The sequence below is a fragment of the Cricetulus griseus genome, chromosome X (genome assembly GCF_003668045.3).
Source record: "Cricetulus griseus strain 17A/GY chromosome X, alternate assembly CriGri-PICRH-1.0, whole genome shotgun sequence".
In the NCBI taxonomy this organism is placed as follows: Eukaryota; Metazoa; Chordata; class Mammalia; order Rodentia; family Cricetidae; genus Cricetulus; species Cricetulus griseus.
Genome location: NC_048604.1, coordinates 112907112 through 112928787, shown reverse-complemented (window position 1 = coordinate 112928787; position 21676 = coordinate 112907112). Strand labels below are relative to the sequence as shown.

At 36.6% G+C, this 21676-nt stretch overlaps 1 protein-coding gene across 4 annotated transcripts in view; it reads right to left on the bottom strand.

Moving 5' to 3' along the window:
- Nucleotides 1-21676, bottom strand: part of Shroom4 (shroom family member 4) — a 217076-nt gene that overhangs the window by 179360 nt on the left and 16040 nt on the right. The window lies entirely within an intron of this gene.

Sequence of the window (21676 nt, the reverse complement as noted above, 5' to 3'; positions counted from 1 at the left end):
AAAGGAAGGTAGAAGGAACCAAATGCTCAGTGAGTATAATTCTGAGTATAAGTTTTCGCTTGCATATGCTGAGAGGCCAACGGCTGACTCAGATAACAAGGCAAAGGAGGTATTGTTAGGAAGCAGATCTCATCGAAGTATGAAATCCCTTGTCTGGTAGGGGAAGCACTGAAGGGTTTGATAGGAGAAAAGGGAGACAGAAATGCCAGTAAGAAATAAAAAAGGAAGTAATAATTTCCTCTCAATTATGGGCCAAATAGAAATAGACTGATTTATTTCCCCTGATTCTCCTTCCAACAATTCTGAAACCTAAGTGTAACAGCAGTTTGACAAGAAAAGAGACTGACACAAAGGAAGTGGCCTACAGAAATTGCTCACGGGTGCCTGTGTAGGAAGAAGAACTTTCTGCCCTTGAGCTGAGATATCTGTGGCTTCAAAGCTTGTACTGTTTAATTCCTCTTGCTCAACAGTATGAGTACTGTAGGAACCAGGCCCTGAAACACTGGATGTGGAAGGGAGAGAGAGCCAGAGAAAAGACTCTTCCAAATGTTAGAGCCAATCAGAATCTAATTTCTAGACTTGAATTAAATTCCTACCTATTTCTATAACAAATATATCCTTCCCATATGCATTATTATATATATATATGTATATTATATATATATAAGTATGACTATTATGTATTTAAATAAAAGGTTAAAAGTTTTATATATTTGTGCAAACATATAACTATATAGAATACATACAATAACAAATATCTTATATAATATTATACATTTATAAATATCAATTTATATTATTTATAAACATTTCTATAAATATATTGAGTAGTATATGGTTATATCACAATTTCTATTTATAGTATTATAAATATATTCAGCCATACCTAATTATATATGTATAACCTAACCTTTTATTCATATATATAATGACATACTACTACTATGTAGTACTTATTGAACATGACTGTATGTCAGGTATAGTACTTAGTGGCTGAGATCATTTCTGCAAATCCAAATGTTTCTATATAATCTGTACTATTCCATACTATTCACATATAAAAACTGAGACATTGGTCACATGAAGACACTGAAACATCTTACAGTATAGGGGGACAATTACAGTGTCTGCACAGTCAACAAATACCTGTTCAATAAATATTTCATTGAAAAATTATCAAGAGACACTGAATAACTTCCCAGGGTCCCATGAGAAACTGACAGAATTTCACTTGAACTCTATCTCCAGAGTCATATAACCATGGAAAATATTCATTAGTAAGAATGAGACAATACAATATATCCCCCTTTTCCCACTGACTTTCAAACTGTGTAAGCCAGTGTTTTGGTTCAACCTCTTCCTTAATTTCCCCACATGGTTCTGGTCTCTTTCCACAAAGAATCAATAAACCACTCCCATGCAGAACCTGGGCCTTTTCTTTCTTTTCTCTTTTTTTCTTCCATTTCACCTCTACCAATTTGAGAGCCCAATGAAAAGCCATATCTTCTATTGAGTAATCACGGTGAGGAGACTGAATGATCCAAGAAATTACTTCCTGAACTAGGTGGCCCAGGAGTTTCACTTGCTAAACCACGAGAGGGATGCTTGGGTACCCTCCTTAAACCTTCAGCAGACCTGATCTTTTACTGAAGCATTAGATCGGCCAGTTGTAAATGAGTAAGAAGACTTTTTAAAGATTTGCTAAGGCTTCAATCCAATGCCTGCACAGGATATATATTTAAAGATGTTCTCCACATTGTTATTCTGACAGCAACACCAAAAACAACAACAAATGAGGAAGCATAAATACCTGATTCCATGGAACTAGTAAATTAAAGTATAATGTATCTACATGATGGCTATTAAAAAGTAATTCAAAATTAAGTTTTAAAACAGTTTCTAATAACAATAATTAATTATGCAGGGGAATAATAACAATAATTAATTAAGCAGGGGAATTGGAGGGAAGGATAAAGACATTATGACTGTGTAGCATAGTCTCAAATGTGTTACTTTTATTTGTAAAATATTTTACTATGTTAATGAAGGTCAAAATGAACAATTATAACCTCTTATGCCATGCCTTCTCATTTGCAGTTAGATTGGACATTTCTCAACCATAGCTTAAGTTTCTGTTACATAACCTCATTTGTAAAAGAGGGGTGAAGGCAACTTCCAATCTCCCACATTTGCTGTACTGATGAAACAAAATTATGGATATGAAAGTGACTTTAACCATTAGAGATATTGAGGAAATAGTAAGTGCTGTATATTTGGTGGTTTGTGGCAAATGACCTCTCTTCCACCCAGGCCTTATTAACACTTTGTTCAGACTCTCACAGTACATCTTAAATTCCCAGCATACCAATTTTAACTGACTTTTCTAGGACCTTGTCCAATAATCATTCCAGACTATATCTAATCAGGTCAAAATCTTTCAATACATCAATTTTCTTAACTACTGCATTATATACTATGTCTTCTTTGGCATGTGGCACTTTCAGACTCAAATTATCATCTCTGGGCCAGTATCACTACCTTCACCTAGAAATGTTAGGTTAGGTGACTCCAACCAGACTTACTCCATCAAGGCCTACTGAATATCCTTCTGCTAGGTGCTCTGTATGCACCTCTGATTCAGAAGCAATGATCTAGAGGGCCCTAAAGTTGGTTGATGAAGTAATCAACTAGCAGATTGATTCATTATAGGTTGTCCTTATTACTCTCGTGTATCCTTGTCCATTTCCTCTCTTAGAGGGTAAGATCATCCAAAACAGTATTTCTCCTCTTCTGTTCTAAATGCTACCGTCCAAGACGTACTCACTAAGTGCTAAGCAAATAAAATTACTTTTGAAGCCCATAGTTCTCTTGATCATAAAGTCTTCTTCTTAGAAACCTCTGTGCCACCCAAGTGGAGGAAGAAGTGAACAGGCAGGCTGAAGCTAAACTGATGAGGAAGCAGAGGTCTGAGTAAACTAGTTTACTAGTTTGTACATCCACTGGGGGACAAACAAGCAGAAATAGAGATTATCTGTGACTGGGGACACCACTTAAATAGTGCAAGGTCAGGTTACTGTTTACAATTTGTATCTCAATAAATGAACAACTTCTAGGCCAGGCAGCGGTGGCTCGAGCCTTTAATCCCAGCACTCGGAGGCAGAGGCAGTCGGATCTCTGTGAGTTCGAGACCAGCCTGGTCTACAAGAACTAGTTCCAGGACAGCCTCCAAAGCCACAGAGAAATCCTGTCTCAAAAAGCCAAAAAAAAAAAAAACCAAATAAATAAATGTACAACTTCTGTCACTACCTAATCACTAAGACAACCTTTAATAGATATACTTTGCTTATAGCCAAAACAGTTCCCCACTGGACCTTTTCCTTGGACTTCTGGCATTCTGCAATAATTGATAATTGGGATCTAGATGTAGCTAAATGTAACATATAAAGTATTTTCTTCTTCTGTCTCAGCTGAAGAATCAAATCATAAAAATAAATAAGATGCCATGAAACTGATTTAACTTCGATGTAGTCATTAGGACTATGGAGTCTGAAAGCTTCCAGTCTGGGACCAAGAATCATTTTCTAACAATTTCCAACTATGTGACCTTAAGCATGTACCTTAATCAGTACATACCTCAATTTTTTTCATTTGAGAAATGGGGATTTCAGTGATATCCATCTCAAAAAGCTGTTGTAAGTTAAATGGGAGTTACTGTAACAAATCTGTCAATCATAACTATATAAAGCTTCAGGTACTATGTTTCTTTAGAAGATAATTCTAACAAGCATTTCAAAATGTAGGCCATTAATAATCATGTTAGAACTGTTTATGATATACTCTATGCTGAAAACTTAACATATAGTAGTCTCACTGAATTCTCACAATTCCTCAGAAAAAATGTATAGTGGTCTTTGTTACTATTTAGGCAACTGTACTGGCCTGCCCTTGGGGTCCTGATGGATACATCCTCAGCTGCAGCCACTAAGAGCCTGTGTACATTCGCTTCATTTCCTTTTAAAAGGTGGGCCTTTGAGGGCCCTACCCTGCCTGGGGAGTAGTGGGTGGATGGGGTTGGGGGGATGGGCTGGGGGTGGGGGAGAAAGTTTGGGGGTGAGGGGAGGGAGAGGGAGAAGGGACTTGAAATAAGCTTGTTCCCTATCTAGAACTAATAAAATAAAATAAAATTAAAAAAAAAAAATAAAAGGTGGGCCTTACCCACCTCCCCCCCTCCTGCCACTTTTGTCCCTTGGGACTGGTCTCTGCCCCGCCCCCAGCCCTTTTTCTCTCCTCTTCAAATAAACCTCCTATGTGAGCCCTGTTGCATGATATGACTTTTCTTCACAGCGTTTTAAAATAAATTACAACAATCTTTCTTTTGGCTTTTTCAGAGAGTGGGTATTTTAAGACTGTCTCACACTATTTCCTGGGCTGGCTTGGAATTCACTATATATCCCAAGGCAGCCTCAAATTCTCAGCAGTCTTCCTGTGTCAGCCTTCCAAGTGTTGAGATTGCAGATGCAAGCACCACACCCAGGATAATACTCGTGTTTGTCTGTCTGTTTATCGGTGCTGAGAATGGAACCCAGGGCCTCACTCATACTAAGCAACTGCTCTACCACTTAGCTACCCACCTAGCCCACCCTTATTTTTCCAGAAGTCAAAATACAGTATCATTAAATTCAAATCTGAAGGACTTCACAGTCCATGTTGGTAACATTTCGAAGAAATGGATTTTATTAGTAATAGAGGGAAAACTAGTTAATGGTTTAAAAACAATTTAGAATCAAGTGAAAACTAATGGTTTTCAATTTTGTGGAGTGCTTAGATTCTGGAATCCAAGATTTAGCTTTGCAAGAGCTCATAAACACACTAATACAGATAATCAAAATCGTACCATAGATATTGTATTTAATGACCTAAACATAACATGAACAGAGTAATGGTGCAATTAACTGAGCATCTGGGATTTTCTTCTCAAGTACTCCAGGCCAGAGAGAGTTAACAGAAACTCTGGATCCCCAACTATCTAGACTGCCCCTGGCCAGGAAATAGGCACAGATATTTCTGTGATGGAATCAGGGAGTCTGGAGCACACAAAAAAGGAGCAGAGTCTCACACAATGTGTCTCCAACCCTCCACTACTGGATGTTGCTATCTTTGGTTCTTCCTTCCTGTTCTAAAGTCACCCAGCCACCATTTCCAATCACCACCCGTTAAGTCAAATCTCAGCTCTTAAGGGGAACTACCATGTGTGATATTGGTAACGGCTAGGATTAGGGCTCAAGCTAAGGAAGCAGTATATGGCACCTACCTGTTTTATGTGAATTAAAAACTTGAGCAGGAGGAATATGGTTAGGGACCATGCATTCTTTGCATTTCAATTCTATATCGAGAAGAACTGAACAATCCCCTCAAATAGTCAATTTGTCCAGCCAAAACCAATAAGAGAGAAGTAACCTGCTTCAGAAATATCATTCTTGCATGTGACAAATGCCCAATAATATTTACCAAATATACATGTAGCTTGGAAGAAAATAAATTAGGTGACACCCAGGATGTATCCACTATGTGTACAGGAATACTGGGACAATTTAATAGTAATGCCACTAGCATGCTTCTTATAGCCATCCTAAATTCTGAAATGGAACTCATATATGTACACAAGCCTCTCTCCCTTATCTCCACCCTATCTACATCTACCAAGCTAATTTGTGATTAGTTAGTTAATTCCTTCCTCTGCTATGGTGGCATCCAATATTAACTTTATTACCAAATTAAGCTGCAAGACTCCTTTCATTAGACATTTTCCAAGTTAGAGTAAAATAATAACAAGCCTAACATAGAAATATGATCATCTGATATAAGATGCTTATTTTCACTTTTGTACACCAAAATACATAATTTTGTTGTATACTTGTTTGGGTTTGAATGACCAATTCGTATGTTGGAGATTTAAGTGCCCAAATGAACTATCTTAATGGTATTTGAAGGTGGGGCTTTGGGGAGGTAATTCAGTTAGAAGAGGTCATGACTCTAGAGGTCCCCCATGGTGAGAGATTAGTAGCTTTATGAAGTGAAGGCCTGAGCTTCCCTTTTCACATTATATGTCATGGTTTGAATCTGAAATGCCCCCCACAGGCTCATTGTTCAAGGATTGCCCCTATAGGTGGTGGTGAAGCTATTAAGGGAGGTTCTAGGAGGTAGATAACCAGTGGCCAGTGTTGCTGGCTCCCTGAGTCTTCTTCCCTGCACCCCCTCCTGTTCATCCTCCTCTGTCTTACACAGGGTAAACAGGTTTGGTTTTTTGGTTTCTTTTTTTTTTTATTGTGACATACTGCCTATAAACAGGCCCAGAACTCTGGAAAGCAACAATCTTTCTTCTGCAATTGTTATTCTCAGGTTATTTATCACAGAAACAACAACAGAAAAAAAAATAAAGAACCTCACATATCTGATGGTCTCCACGGCAATGTTCTAATGGAGCAAGAAGGCAGATGTAGCCAGTGGATCCTGGACTCCCCAAATTGTGAGAAAGAAAGTTTTCTGCCCTATAAATTACTCAGTCCTAGGGGCTGGAGAGATGGCTCAGCAGTTAACAGCACTGACTGCTCTTCCACAGGACTCAGGGTTCAATTCCCAGTACCTGTATGGCAGTTTACAATTGTCTGTAACTTCAGGATCCAGCACCCCCACACAGACATGCCTAGAGGCAAATACCAATAAAATTAATATTAAAAAATGACTCAATCTCACAAAAAAAAATGCTAAGGCAATGCAAACCAGACTAAGACAACTCAGGTCATATGGACAGATCTGAACCGCACTGCAGGTTAGAGATGGACAGGGTGAGATTAGCAGACAACTCGGTAAATCTGTTCTAATGCATATGCTTACTAAGAGGAGCAGAGATGGGCAAGCAAAGGATGAAGAGGAGCTAAACTCTTCTCTAACCCTACATCCTTACAATTATGTGTTGAGAGTCCAACCAAGACCCCTCCCAGACATTCTAGCTATAGTGTCAGTGGCTCAGGAAGCACAAATATGAGGTAATAATGTTCTTCTATGGTTGGATATGGACAGGATCTTCATGGGCTCCAAGTTACCATTTGTAAAACAGGAGAGAGATTTGGAAGTCATTCTATACTATTTCCTGAAAAAAAGTCTATTTGAACCAAAAGAATGATTGTTCTAGTCAAGTCAGAAATTGTAAAACCCAGGGAAAATGTATTCTATCTTTCCTCTCTCCCTGTTTTTCATCGTTTGCTCTCATGTGGAATACTATGTACAGTTCTGATTATTATAACCCAGGGATGACGGCAACAAGCTGAAGAAGGTCACAGAAAATGTTTTTAATGGTAAATTTATAATAATTCCAATAAATACCAATTTTCCTGAATTAGTATACTTAAGAGAATATATCAAATCCAAGATATAGAAAAGCCTAACTAGATTAATATATTTTCATTTTAAAATTTATATGAATTATTTGATGCCAGAAACAAAAAAATGGAAAAAATATTAAGAACACATAATGCTGACTTTTTAAAATAGTAAGGCTCAAAAAATGAAGAGTTAGGGAATATATATTCTGCCAAGTCCTTTTCTAGGAACAATGTACACACTGTCTCATTAAAGTTATAGTTATATAGTGTCCATGAGCAGATAAGTATTTTTTAAAAATGCTACCACATACATAATGTATACACACACACACACACACACACACACACACACACACACACACACGATGAAATAGTATTTTGCCTCTAAGAAAAATAGCCAATGGCTACAGGCACTTGCTGAGAAGCCTGACTACTTAAGCTAGAACCTACACAGTAGAAGGAGAGGACAAAATCCTGCAAATTGCCCTCTGACCTCCACCTACTCTGTGGCACATACCCTCTCCCACATAAATAAATTAATGAAAAGAAAAATAACAAGAGATAGAAAGTTGGCTAAGCAATTAAGAGCACTTGTTTTTCCAGAGGACCTGGGTTCAATTTCCAGCATCCATGTAGTGACTCACAACTATCTATAACTCCAGCTCCAGGGGATCCAACCCCCTCTTCTGGCCTCCACAGGCTCTAGGTATGCAAGCTGTACACAGACAAATATGCAGGCAAAACACCCATATACATAACATTTTAAAGTACTTTTAATAAAAAAAAGGAATCCTGTAACATATGACAACATGGGTAAACATTAAAAATATTATGCTAACCAAAGTAAGTTAGTCATAGAAGGATAAATTCCAAGTGATTTAAATTATTGAAAACAGTAGGCCTTATAGAAATAAAGAATGAAAAGGTGGCTGTTAAGGGCTAGTGGGTTGCTAATCAATTGGCATAAAAGTTCAGTTATGCAAGAAGAATATTTTCTAGAAATCGTTCTACAGCATTGTACTTAAAGATAACAATACTGTATTGTTTACTTAAATACCATGCTAAGTATTCTTAGGAAGTGAAATCAAATGAGAAGCTACATGCCATCAAATCATACACTGATGCTCAAGTCACATCTAGCTATAGATTAAAAAGGGAGTAAACTAATTTTTCTTTGTACATGATATGAACAATCTAGGCTAAAAATACTCTAAGGAATCTATGAAAATGATACTAGGACTAATAAGTGAAATAAATAAGATTAAGTTGAGTATATTTCTACATAGTGGAAATAAACAGTAAGTGAAAATTCAAATATAAGTCACCAGTAATAGCATCAAATATGAAAATATTTAGGGAGAAATTTAAGAAAATGTGTTTGAGACCAGTAGAGAAAAACTGCAAAGCATGACTGAGAGTAACAAAATAGGATCTAAATAGATGGAAAGCTATCTTATTTTTAAAGTAGAAGAACCAGTGTCATTTTAAATGTTAATTCTCTCCCAGCTTGATCTATTGATATAACACAACCCTAATCACAATATCAACAATCTTTTAAATGAAGATTGTAAGGCTAATTCTAAAATTTATATGAAAAATCAGACAACTGGGAGTAAACAAAACACCTTTAAAAACAACACCACTTGAGGACTACTTGATTTCAAGATTATATGGTATCAACACAAAGATAAACATGTAAGTTACTAACATGCAACATGTCCAAGAATAAACCTCATTTGGGAATAGGACCAGTGAAAATAAATGGAGAAAAGATAATCATACCAACAAATATTACTAAAACTAATAGATGGAAAAAATGGAAACAAAAAACTGGACACAATGGCACATACCTCAGCACAGAGGAAGTATAGACAGGAGCATTGAAAGACCAGCCTGGGTAAATTAGTGAAATTGTCTCAAAAACCTAGGAGCCTGGGATGTAGCTCAGTGGTAGAGCAGCTGGCATGTGTGATACCCTGTGTTCAATCCCCAGCACTCAAAAAAATGACAAAGCCCTCAGTCCTTTCCACTACAGCATACAAAAACTTAAGCTTATGATCCGAAGTTACATTACTTCTAGAATCAAACACAGTGGTATAGAAACGTTTACACTTGCAAGCTCAAGGCTCTGGGATTGGCATCACTGTTAAAAAGAAAACATATATCAAAAATTCTAGATTATACAAGGATACAAGGAAGCTTTGGAGTATCATAGACATGTAAATTATGATAATTTCACAAGCATTGTCAAAATCATATTATATATGCATTTGCAGATACTTTTATTGAACATTATTTATTCCTCAATAAAGACATAAAATGCAAAATTAAGTTGCTTTCTCAATAATACTTTCATAGTAATACTGAATTTGCTGGTAAAATTGAATATACTTGTAAAATTTATCCAATAGAGGTCAATATGCAGAATGATATCAACAAGACAACAGAATAGGAAGCCCTTAACTTTCTCATCCTAATAGCCACACCAAGTCAACAGCAAAAAAACTAACAAATTCCATCACAAAAAATCCAGAAAGGAATGCAAGGTGGCTCAGTGGGTGGGGGATCAGAGCTTAATCCCAGGAATCTGCATGACAGAAGGAGTGAACTGACTCCACAAATCCTCTGACTTCGACACCTGTGGTAGGTGCACATGCACACAAGTATACACACACACACAACTCTCTCTCTCTCTCTCTCTCTCTCTCTCTCTCTCTCTCTCTCTCTCCAAATAAACAAATTAATGTAAAGAAATCCTGAAAATAAATGAGCCACTCCTGAACCACAGGTGAGTGTGAAAATGATCACTTCACATTCTATGAGGAGAAGTGGGAAAGGTTTCCTAAAAACTGGTAGAGAAATTTGAGACACCCTCTCATAATCATTACCCATCACACTACACTATATGATTGACAGGAAACCCCCCAGGTTTTTCCCCAAGAAGAGAAAGTTGGAGCATGTATCTAACACTGAGTTTTCAGGAGCTGTCTGAAAGTATAGCCCTAGCTTTATCTTTGAGTACTAACTGTAGTAGGCATATACTCTAGCCACTTTGTGATCACTGAAATCAGGTACAGTGGCTAAGACTGATCATCATCTCAGGCCCTCTCGTTAGAGAGCACAGAAGCCAACAGATGGAAAACACTAGCTCTCAGCTTCTCCCGTAAGGAAAGAGTGTGATCACCTGCCCAATGCCCCAAATTCTTTAGGGGACATGTGAAGTCTACTTAGGACTCTTCTAGTGACTCTTGAAGCTCAGTGATAATATTCTTCAGCCTTGGTCTTGTCTGTCCTGAAGAGCTAACGGGACCTGGCATAGTCTTAACTACCAGGTCCAGTGTGATCTTAGATGACAGTTTATGCTGGCAGTTGCCATAGTGCTACCAACAGGCTCAATACAGAGCAAACAGGAAAAACAAAACAAAACAAAAAGCCCTAGTTTCTCTTTGGGCTGGGAAAGAGATGAATAGTGTCTATTGATGCAGTTTTTCCAGAGGCTGTCCTAGAGACTGGCCTCTGTCTTATTATGCCAGGCTGCTAACTGAACTTGGTATATGCATGAATCCTTGGGGCCACTAACAGCAAAGAATAGAGGTTAAATTAGTACAAATGTTTGAAAACCATCAAAATCTAAAGTTGAGCTACTTGATACATAAGGGCTATATTACCGGAGTTAACTGTCTGTCTGCTGAGCCAAGCGTAACACAAAAATTCAAGGAACATAAGTCCCAAATGAAGGAACAAAATGATTCTCCTGACATAAACCAAATTAAATAGGGAAACACAATTGATCAGACAGCATTAAAATAACCGGCATAAAGATACTGAAGGAGGTCAAGAGAAGAATATATATACAAAGTAAAACTTTCAACAAAGAAATGGGGAAAATAAGCAGAAATCTTGGGCCTGCAGAACGGTAACTAAACTGGAAGATTCACTAGAAAAGTTCAACAATAGACTAGATCAATCAGAAGAAACAAGTATTAAATTCAAAGTTAATTATCTATCTTATCCCATCTGGGAAACAAAAGGAACAGAGAAAGAGCAAAGAGAGATTAGGACACTCATGGGGCACCATTAATGAGAGCAATGTATGCATTACAGGAGTTCTATGAGGAGAAGTGGGAAAGGTTTCCTAAAAACTTATTAAAAAGTGATGACCCATAATTTCCCAAATGTAGAAAAAGAAATTCATATCTCGAGTCAATGAACAGCAGATAGGATAAATGTGAAGAATTCCCTATGAAGACACAGTTCAATTATTGTTCAAAGAAAACAATTTTGAAAGTAATGAAAGAAAACTAATGTGCCTTATATATGGAAACTTCCATTAGATTATCAGCAGATTTCACAGGAAAGACTTTACAGGTCTAAAAGGAATGTGACATACAGATTCAAAGTATGCCATTTAAGAATATTGTACCTGGTAAAATAAAGACAATAAAGGAGAGGAAGGAACAGGAATGGAGGAAGAAAGGGAGAAAGAGAAGTGGGGGAGAAAATGGATCTGAATGAGAATGGATTATTAAAAGAGCAGCCTTAAATGTTAAAATAGTAGGTGAAATACAAGAAAAACATGCAGAATACATAAGCATATGAAATTCGTTGAGGAAGATAAATATTCAAACAGAAAGACACAATATACAAAAAAGAGCACACGTAATACTATGAATTAAATTAAACATTAATAGAAACATTAAAAATATGTTAATACCAAACCTTAAAATATATGTAAATTATGACATCATTATCATAAATCATGAGAGTAAAGCTGTAGTTTTTACATGTGATTCAACTAAGTTGTTATTACCTTATATAGGTTATAACTGAATGGTAGTTTATATAAACCTATGTCAACCACAAAGAACATACCTATACAAATATGCACAAAAGAAAAAATGAAAGAATTTATAGCCATAAATTCCAAAAAAGTAACAAACAAAATATAATGGAGGTCCATCAAAAGGAAAAACCAAAACCAAAAAATAGAAACAATCTGTAAGATGGAATGAATGTAATGAACAAGAAATAGCAACATTACATCATTTCCTACCAATAATTACTCTAAACAGATATCACTTACTTCCAATCAAAAAATACAGAATAGCCAAGATGATAAGAAAGCAAGATTCACCTAGAGTACTCTCTTGATGACCACAGGGGCTTTGTTCCAGTACATGCCCCTCCTCTACACACACATACACAAATACCAAAATCTGCAGATGCACACAAATGTTAAAGAAAAACACAGTATTATGCACATCATCACTATACATCACCTGTAGATTACTTATAATGTGTAACTGATATAAATGTTATGCAAATAGAATTCGTTAAATGGTGATGATTGGGAATGGTGACAAAAAAATGAAGCCAAAACATATTCAGTACAAATTAAATTTTGTTGTGAATATTTTCAAGCCTTGCTTTGTGGAATCTGTGGGCGTCAGACACATGCTATAGATTTAAGAAAATGCATGACCTGAAAATGATGAGACAGAAAAAGATGATCCAGAAATGATTATACTTAAAACAAACAAAAGAGACTTTAGGCCCCAAATTGTCAAATACATAAAAGGGGGGTGTCAATGAACTGGGATGATTTAGTGATCATGTGTATCCAATAAAAGTGACCACAAATGGAGGAAGAGGTAGCAATACTGTAATAGCATGAGAAGTCAATAGCCTACTTTTATTAATGGATAGAATGTTCACATAGATGCTCAAGATGGAAATAGCAGACTTCAACAATACTGAATGGACCTAATGGGCATAAAAGCATTCCACACAGATCAGCAGAATATACATTCTTCTCAAGTACCCATTAAACCATTCCCAGGATAGACAACGTTCCAGGTCACAAAGTGAATATTCATTAATTTAAGAAGATTAAAATCACACTAATTATGTTTTCAACCACAATGTGTTAAAACTTGAAATTAATAACAGAACTATAACTGGAAATTTAAAAATGTGGAAAATATGCACACTCCTGAACAGATGGGTTAAAAAGAAATTATTTTTAAGAATTACTCATCTGTTAAGTTTACAGGTATTTTGCTTGCATGTGTGTCTATTTGCCATGGAGGACAGAAGAGGGTGATAGATCTTCTGGAACTAGAGATACAGACAGTTGTTAGCTGTCATGTGGATGCTGGGAACCAAAGCTAGATCCTCTGTAAGAGCAATAACCATTTTTTAACCACTGGGCAATCTCTCCAGGCTCTCAAAGACGAAATTTTCTAGTATTTAGAAATCATTACAAATCTAAAGCACAAAAAGCCCAGGGCCAAATAGATCACTGATAAATTCTACCATACATTTAAAGAAGAATTGATGTTGATTCTGAAACCCTTCTCTGAAACTGAAGAGGAAGGAACAATTACAAATTCAATTCATGAGATCAAAGTTATTGATGTTAGCCAAACAATGATAATATAAAATAAATAACAATAAAACATAAGGCAGTATCCCCAGTTAATATAGATGTGAAAATTTCCAATAACAAAAAATCAAACATAAATCAATAGCACATTAAAAGAATGATACACCATGACCAAATGGGATTTGTCCCTAAGATATAATGATGACTCAATATATACAAATCAATAAAATGATGTATATTAATAGGATGGGGTATAAAATTTCTTTATGATATTAATATCTGTATAATTGGGTAATTTTTAATAGGCTTTCATCAATAAATCTCTCAAGACACTAGGAACAGAAAGAAATTACTTTCACATAATAAAATCCTTGTAAGCCAACAGCTAACATTTTTCTTAATGGGAAAATATGGAAAGCTTTTTCTTAAAGGCAAGGCTATCTGTTCCTACCATTCCTGGTCAATATAGTAGATGCCCTGCATTAGATTACCAGGTTATAAAAGAAAAATTTGAAAGGAGCAAGTAAAATCATCTCTGTTTATGGATAACATAAGATCTCATATGGAGAAATTTCTAACTACTACCTACACAAACATACAGAGAAATAGTAGAAAAAAATGAACTCTGTAAAGTTACAAAATATAAAATTGAACATTTACCTGGGCATGGAGGTACATCTCAGCCCTTGGAGGCTGACATAAGAATGGCCACAAATTTGTGGCCAACCTGAGCTACACAGTGAGTTCAGACCTGCCTGGGTTACCCACTGAAACCTTATCTCAAAAAGAAAAATCAAATAAGTAAAATTAAACATGCAAAATGAGTTCTCTTTCTACATCCTAACAATGAAATTCAGGAAAATGGAGGTAAGTCAATATAATTCGTGTTGAAGTCAAGAACAAAATATTTAAAGTTAAAATCTAAATAAGGAAGTGAGATTTACACCTGGCAGTGTACATGTCTTTAATCTCAGCACTTGGGAGGCAGGGACAGGCAGATCCCTGAGTTCGAAGCCAGCTTGGTCTACAGGGTGAGCTCATAGACAGCTAGGAAACCCTGTGTCGAAAAACCAAATAAACAAACAAAATAGTTGAGATTTACACACTAAAGACAACAAAATATTGATGAATGAAGCTACAAGTAAATGATAAAAGCACTCTATATTAAAGCATTCTATGCTCCTGTGCAGAAGACTTAATGTCAAAATGCCTACACCACCTGCTCTAGTTTCCTTTCTACAACTGTTGTAACCACCACAATCAAAAGTATTTTAGGGGCAAAAGGGTTTATTTTACTTCAGCCTGCATTTACAGTCCCAATCCCAATCCATTATCAAAGGAAGCCAGGGCAGGAACCTGGAAATAGTTGCAGAGGCCATGGAGGTCTGCTACTTACTGGATTGCTCCTCATGGCTTGCTCACTTGCTTTCTTACAGAACCCAGGACCACTAACTTAGTAGTAACATGAGAGTTGGGCTCTCACACCAACAATCATCCAAGGAAATGTCCCATTAAGCTTGCCCACAGGCCAATCTGAGGGAGCCATTTTCTCAATTGATGTTTTCTCTTCCCAAATGACCCTAACTTGTGTGGAGTGGGAAAAGAAAACCAATATACTACCAAAGCAAGGGATTATAATCCCTGTTAAACTTTTAATAACATATTTTACAGAAATAGAAAAACATATAAAATTCATAATGCCTCACCCAGGGCCCTGAATACAAAAAAAAAAAAAAAAAAAAAAAAAAAAACTCAAGAAAGAAAAAGAAACCACATACTTATTATGGCACTATTCATAACATTCAAATTATAGAATCATCTTAGGTGGCCATCAACAGATAAAGGGATTAAGAAAATGTGGCACATATATACAATGCAATTTTATTTAGTTATAAATAAAAACAAAATCACATAATTTGTAGAAAAATGGATGAAACCAGAGATAGTGAAGTGAAACATGATTCACCTGAATGAATATGTTATTGTGAGACCCATCACTGTGTACATTTTTATGCTAATAAAAGTGAGAAAAGAAAAACAGCTGGTATTATCACATATCTCAGTTTCGACTTGTGCTACAAAACAACTAGCTAAAACACTATGGCAGTAGCATAAAAGCAGATATGCACAGAGGTGAACCAATATATAGAAGCCCAGAAACAAACATGGTGACTTGATACTGGTATCAAGAAGACACATTGGAGAAATTAAAGCCACAACTATCAAATGAGGCGTGAAAACTATAAATCTTTTGCATAACGAAAGAAACAGAATGAAAGACTAACAAGAAAAATGGGGAAGAATATGTGCAAACAAATTCTCTGTTACAGGATCCGAAATCTATAAGGAACTTAGCAACAAATAGCTTTGTTTGAAATAACCCAAACTGGGATGTATAGTAAAGTTCCAGGCCAGCCTGAGAAACTAGCAAGAATTTTCTCATTAAAAAAAAAATAACCTAGACTAAGAATATGAGTAGAAATTTCTCCAAAGAAGACATACAAGGGTTATGAAAACATGGAGAAGATGACGAATCATAGTAAAAATAAAATTAGAAAGTAGGCACTGGTGAAAATGTAGAGAAACCAGAACACTGTATGCTCTTGGAGAGAATACAAACTGAAATGCAACATGGTGGTACATCATAGACCATGACTACATATGACCTAGAAATCCAACTTTCAGGTGTTAATTTAGAAGAACTGAACCAGGATCTTGAAGAGATCTTTGTCCTTCCATGTTCATTCTAGCACTACTCACAATAAACAACATTCAGAAACAAAGTAAATGCTCATCAGTATGTATATAAGTAAGAAAATTTTGATATACTGCACCATGGAATATTATTCTGAAAGAAATTGATACAGGTAAATATGGAAGACCTTAAGTTAAATGAAATAATAATCCAGTCACAGAAGAGGAAATACTACATGATTGCAGTTACACAAGTCATCTAAAATAGCCAAAGTTATAGAAATAGTGTACAATGGTGGATGCCAGCAAAAGGGATAGAGAAATGAGAAGCTTCTGTTCCATAGGTACAACATCGTGACCATATAAGAGGAATACCTTTCTATAGCCAGGCTGTGGTGGCACAGGCCTTTTTAATCTCAGCACTCAGGAGGCAGAGACAGGCAGATCTTTATGAGTTCAAGGCCAGCCTGGTCTACAAAGCAAGTTCCAGGACAGCTAGGGCAGTTACACAGAGAAACCCTGTGTTCAAAAACCAAACACCAAAAGAAAAAAGATTAATACCTTTCTAGAGATCCACTATACACTATGCTTGTTGTTTATATATTTTCCACTTAAATTTGTTCAAAGTATAGATCTTAAGTGTTCCCATTACAATAAAAAGTTAGATGCATGTAAAATTTTAACAAGACATAGGAATATTGCCATGGTTTGGACCTTAAGTGTCCCCCAAAGGCCTGTGTATTAAAGAATTATTCCCTGGTTTGATGCTATTAGAAGGTGGGGAAAACTTTAAGAGGTAGGGTCCTGTAGGAGGTCCTCGTACCATTGAAGGGATGTCAAAAGGGGTTGTGGGACCCTGGTCTCTTTTTCTTTCCTCCCTTCTTTTCCCATCACCTCCTTATCTCCCTCTTATACATTCAGAACACACACACACACACACACACACACACACACACACACACACACACACATATATCTTGGCCAGTTCACCAAGAGCTACTTTTGTGGTGTGTCACCATTGGTCTAAAACAATAGGACCAACAAATACAGATTAAACTCCTAATACTGTGACCTTTGCTCTCTGTAATTTGATTTTCCCATGTATTTCTTATGAAAGCTGATTACCACAAATATACGTTCTGAATTGAAAGAATGAAAAAATAAAGATTAAAAGACATCAGTGCCCATATTTTGTATTCAAATGTTACCCAGAAGGCACAATCCAGTCTTCAAGAGGCAACTATTTATAATGACTCCCAGGACCTTCTAATACAGAATATTGTTAGTTAAAAACACACCGGGTCATAAAAGCTGCATAGTAATATGTACCTCAGTAACTAGCATTAGCCATTTGGTGAAACGGATTCAGGTGTCAGCTGAATGAAAATAGAGAAGAAGGTTACTAGCTTTGGCTTTCTTGGATAATGAAATTAAGATGAGGCTACCTGATCCTAAGCCTTTCAATAGTTAAAAAGTAATCTTTCTGCTTTTTTACTCCAGACAGTAGAGGAAAAACTAAAATGTGTGGTTCCCATATGGCTCAGTAATAATCACAACCAGTCCCTTAAAGAGTCTGATGAAATATGTAAAGGGATAAGAAAGGGGGGCCCTGTGAAAATTGCCCAGGGTAGGATGGGGTGGGGTTGACATAAACATGGGGCCAGAAAGAGAAATCAAGAACACAATTTTACTTTACAGGACCAAACTAGAATACTTTAGGTATGTTACTTATATTCACGTAAAATACCAGCCAATCCATCAACAGAAAATTGTAAGTACCCACTAGTGATTTATAGTTAATACTTACTGAACTGGAATGCTGCAACTGGAACTACTTAAATATTTATTGACTTCTGAAATGCAATTAAATTGGTACGCACAGGGAATTAACAGTAGTATCATGGTCCTTAGAGAACGATATGTTACCCATTGAATTGGCCTGTCTGTCTGGGTAGTAAATCATATTTTTGTTTAATATACTAGATAAGCAGATCTCATTCAACCTAAGAGACTGGCCAACTTCAGATAGAAGCCATTTACAAAATACACATGGGAAGCCACAGTCACTGTTCATAGTGCATGTGTGGGAGAGAAGCATGGAAATGGGAAAAGACAAGGGATGAAACAGGAGAGGAAGAAGTTCTGTAGGATACAGAAATCTAGAGGGTTTTTTTTAGCATAAAAGACAAAGTTTACTTCTCCAAAAGATACCACCATATCACACCACACATCTCTCTATCTGTCTGTCTGCCTCTCTCTGCCTCTATCTCTGTCTCTCCCTCTCCCAACACACAGAAAATCCAGTCTGTAGATTGGGCAAAAACACAGATATACTTTCAAAAGCACAATTTTTTTATCAGTTTCTATAAAGTATAATAATAAATGTTAAGAGCAAGGAAGAGAAAAGATCCAACTGCAGATAAACAATGTAATATAATATTTCCTTTTTATGTTTTTCCTCATTTTGCTCTGGGTATATAGGCCCTGGGTTCCACCCCTGGCACCATAAAACATCATTTAATGAACAGAAAAAGTATGAAAAAGAACATGGTGAGCATCTGAAGAAAAGTAGGGAAAGCTTTGCAGGATTTAGTAGAAGAAAGAATCAAATGACAGTACATAGAATATAAGAAGTATTGTTTGTGATGGCTCTCAAGTTAGGTTGAATTTAGTTAGGTAGGTGGGATTAGAAATGTATTTGAGATCCTGTAATGAGCAAAATATTCAGCATGTTCGGGAAATTGTGAGTTGTCACATTTGGAGCTAGCAATACATAGCAATAACTATGGGAAACAATCCAGTATTGTGAAAGCAGATCAATAGGTGTCAGTTTGTATTAGAAGAAGATGTATAACAACCATAGCCATGAAACAATTCAAAGCCCTGGCTTGTTGAAGAGTGCTTCTCATTAGTGGGAGTGTGCGAGAGGAACACAGCCAAGCAAATTCCGGAGTGCTAGGAATGGTGCTCAGGCAGGGGTCAGTCTTGCTCAGTGTGTATGGCCTTCCTCTAAGACCGTTTGTATGTGAGTTGGTTTAGGTAACGATTCTAGGAAGAAATGTGGAGAAAAGCTACATGCAAGACACTGCTAGGAGCATGTAATCACAACAAGCACTGAAGAGAAAAGAGACAACATTGGGAGTGGTAACAGTGGGAGGCTGAGATACAATATTTCAACAATTGCTGAAGGAAATGTTGGAGGTAAGGACCTCGGACATCAACCATTGAGTCCAGCTTCCTTGTACAGACAAGGATCACTAAATTTCTCAAATACAGGAAGTGACTTATAGGATACATTAAAAGGGGTGAGCCTAGAAACAGGGAAAACAGCCGGCAGTCCAAAAATCCAGACATAAAGTAACAAGGGCTTGAGGGGAAGGGGTGGGAGGAGCAAGAACTGAAAGGGCTATTTTGAAGGAAGAAAGACTTGACAGGATGTGATAATTAACCTGATATAGGGATGAGTAAGTGGTGACTCCAAGATCTCAATCTAACTGAGTGGGAGGTGAAGAGGCCAAGGACTAAAGCACTTCTGTAAGCAGACGATAATAAGTTCTGTTTTAGACATATTGAGGGCTCATATGAGGAAAAAAGAAATAATATTCAAGTAAACACTCTCCACGAGATAATTGAAAAGGTAAAGACTAGGGATTTGGGAGTCATGAGATTTCTCACTTTCTTGAGTAAAAGAGAAATAATTTAAAATGTATAAACTTAACTGGGCTATGGTGACACATGCCTTTAATCCCAGCACTTGGGGAGGCAAAGGCAGAGGCATCGCTGTGAGTTTGAGGCCAGCCTGGTCTACAGAGTGAGTTACAGTACAACCAGAGATGCACATAGAAACCCTGTCTCTAAAAAAAGTATAAACTTTAGTTAATGGTAACTTTAAGATGAAAGGAAGGGACACAGAGAGACAGAGGCAAGCATGCAGAGACTAAACCCTGATTCTTGATCCATAGAGAGTATTGAGAAAACAGCGAGAGGGTGGAAAAACAAGTCCACTCAGTGCTACAGAAACCATGCTGACAACAGGATTTTGGGGACAATCAAGTCAAAGTAGTATAGTGGAAACAATGCCAATGCTAAAAGACATTAAGGATTGGTTAAATAATTCCAGATAATAGTTGTTTTTAAACGGAGGTGGCTCTCTATATACTGATAAAGACCTCCAGGATATTCATGTGAAAAGCAAAAGGCACCAAAGATTTTCACTATGCTACCTTTTGTGTAAGAAGCAAAATAATATATATATATATATATATATATATATATATTCACATTTGCCTGTGTATATATAGAGATAGTCTAAAAAGGTACAATAAAAATAAATTCAGTTGGAGAAATAAAACTGGAGAGATAGGAGATGAAAGCGTGCAGGAAATTCTCTGTCTTTTCATAGTAAGCAGCCTAAGCCATGTACAGAGAAAACAATGAAGATAGGAGAAATGACAGTAACTTTGGCCTTCAAGTAGACATCAGTTAAAGTCACACTGGAGAGGAATGAGGAATAAGGAACACATGGACAAGAAGAAAATAGAACCACTGAACACACACATATGTATATGAGCCCACACAAGGTACATAAGGAACTGGTAACAGCAGTTGCCTGTGGGAAAAAAACTTAGGTGGTTTAGGGTAGGGATGAAGTGAGATGCATCTGTTCATATTTTTAAAAATTTTTGTCAATGATAATTTATCCCTCCTCCAAGACAAAAATTTGAACACATAAACTTCCCCCAGTAAGAAGCTGGGGAATGGGGAGGAAGGAAGCAAAGGAAGGAAGGAGGCTATTCTTCATTTCATATTTCTTGGCAAAAAGGATAGATCTGTAGGGACCAAGAAGTCCAAACCCAGTGTTTGTTTACTGCTTATTCCCTTCTCAGTTTGAGAAACAACAGGAACATTTAGGAAGAACGGGAACTCTCAAAAACAGAAAAATCAAATTTTGAATACTAACTCTGCCAGTTACTGACTGAATGAATTTTGGGAAGTTAATATTTTCTCCCTCCATGTCTGTATCTTAGAATAGGGACATGACCAAGTACCTCTCATGCACTGTATATTTTTCCTGAGTGTCTAATTTGTGTTTTAGATGAACTTCCCAGGAAAACTTTAAAAGAGTGTGTGAGACTCAACTTTGTCCAATGTTAAGATGCAAACAACATAGTCAGAGCACAGTACACAGTGGGAGTGGAAAGATAATATGAAGTAT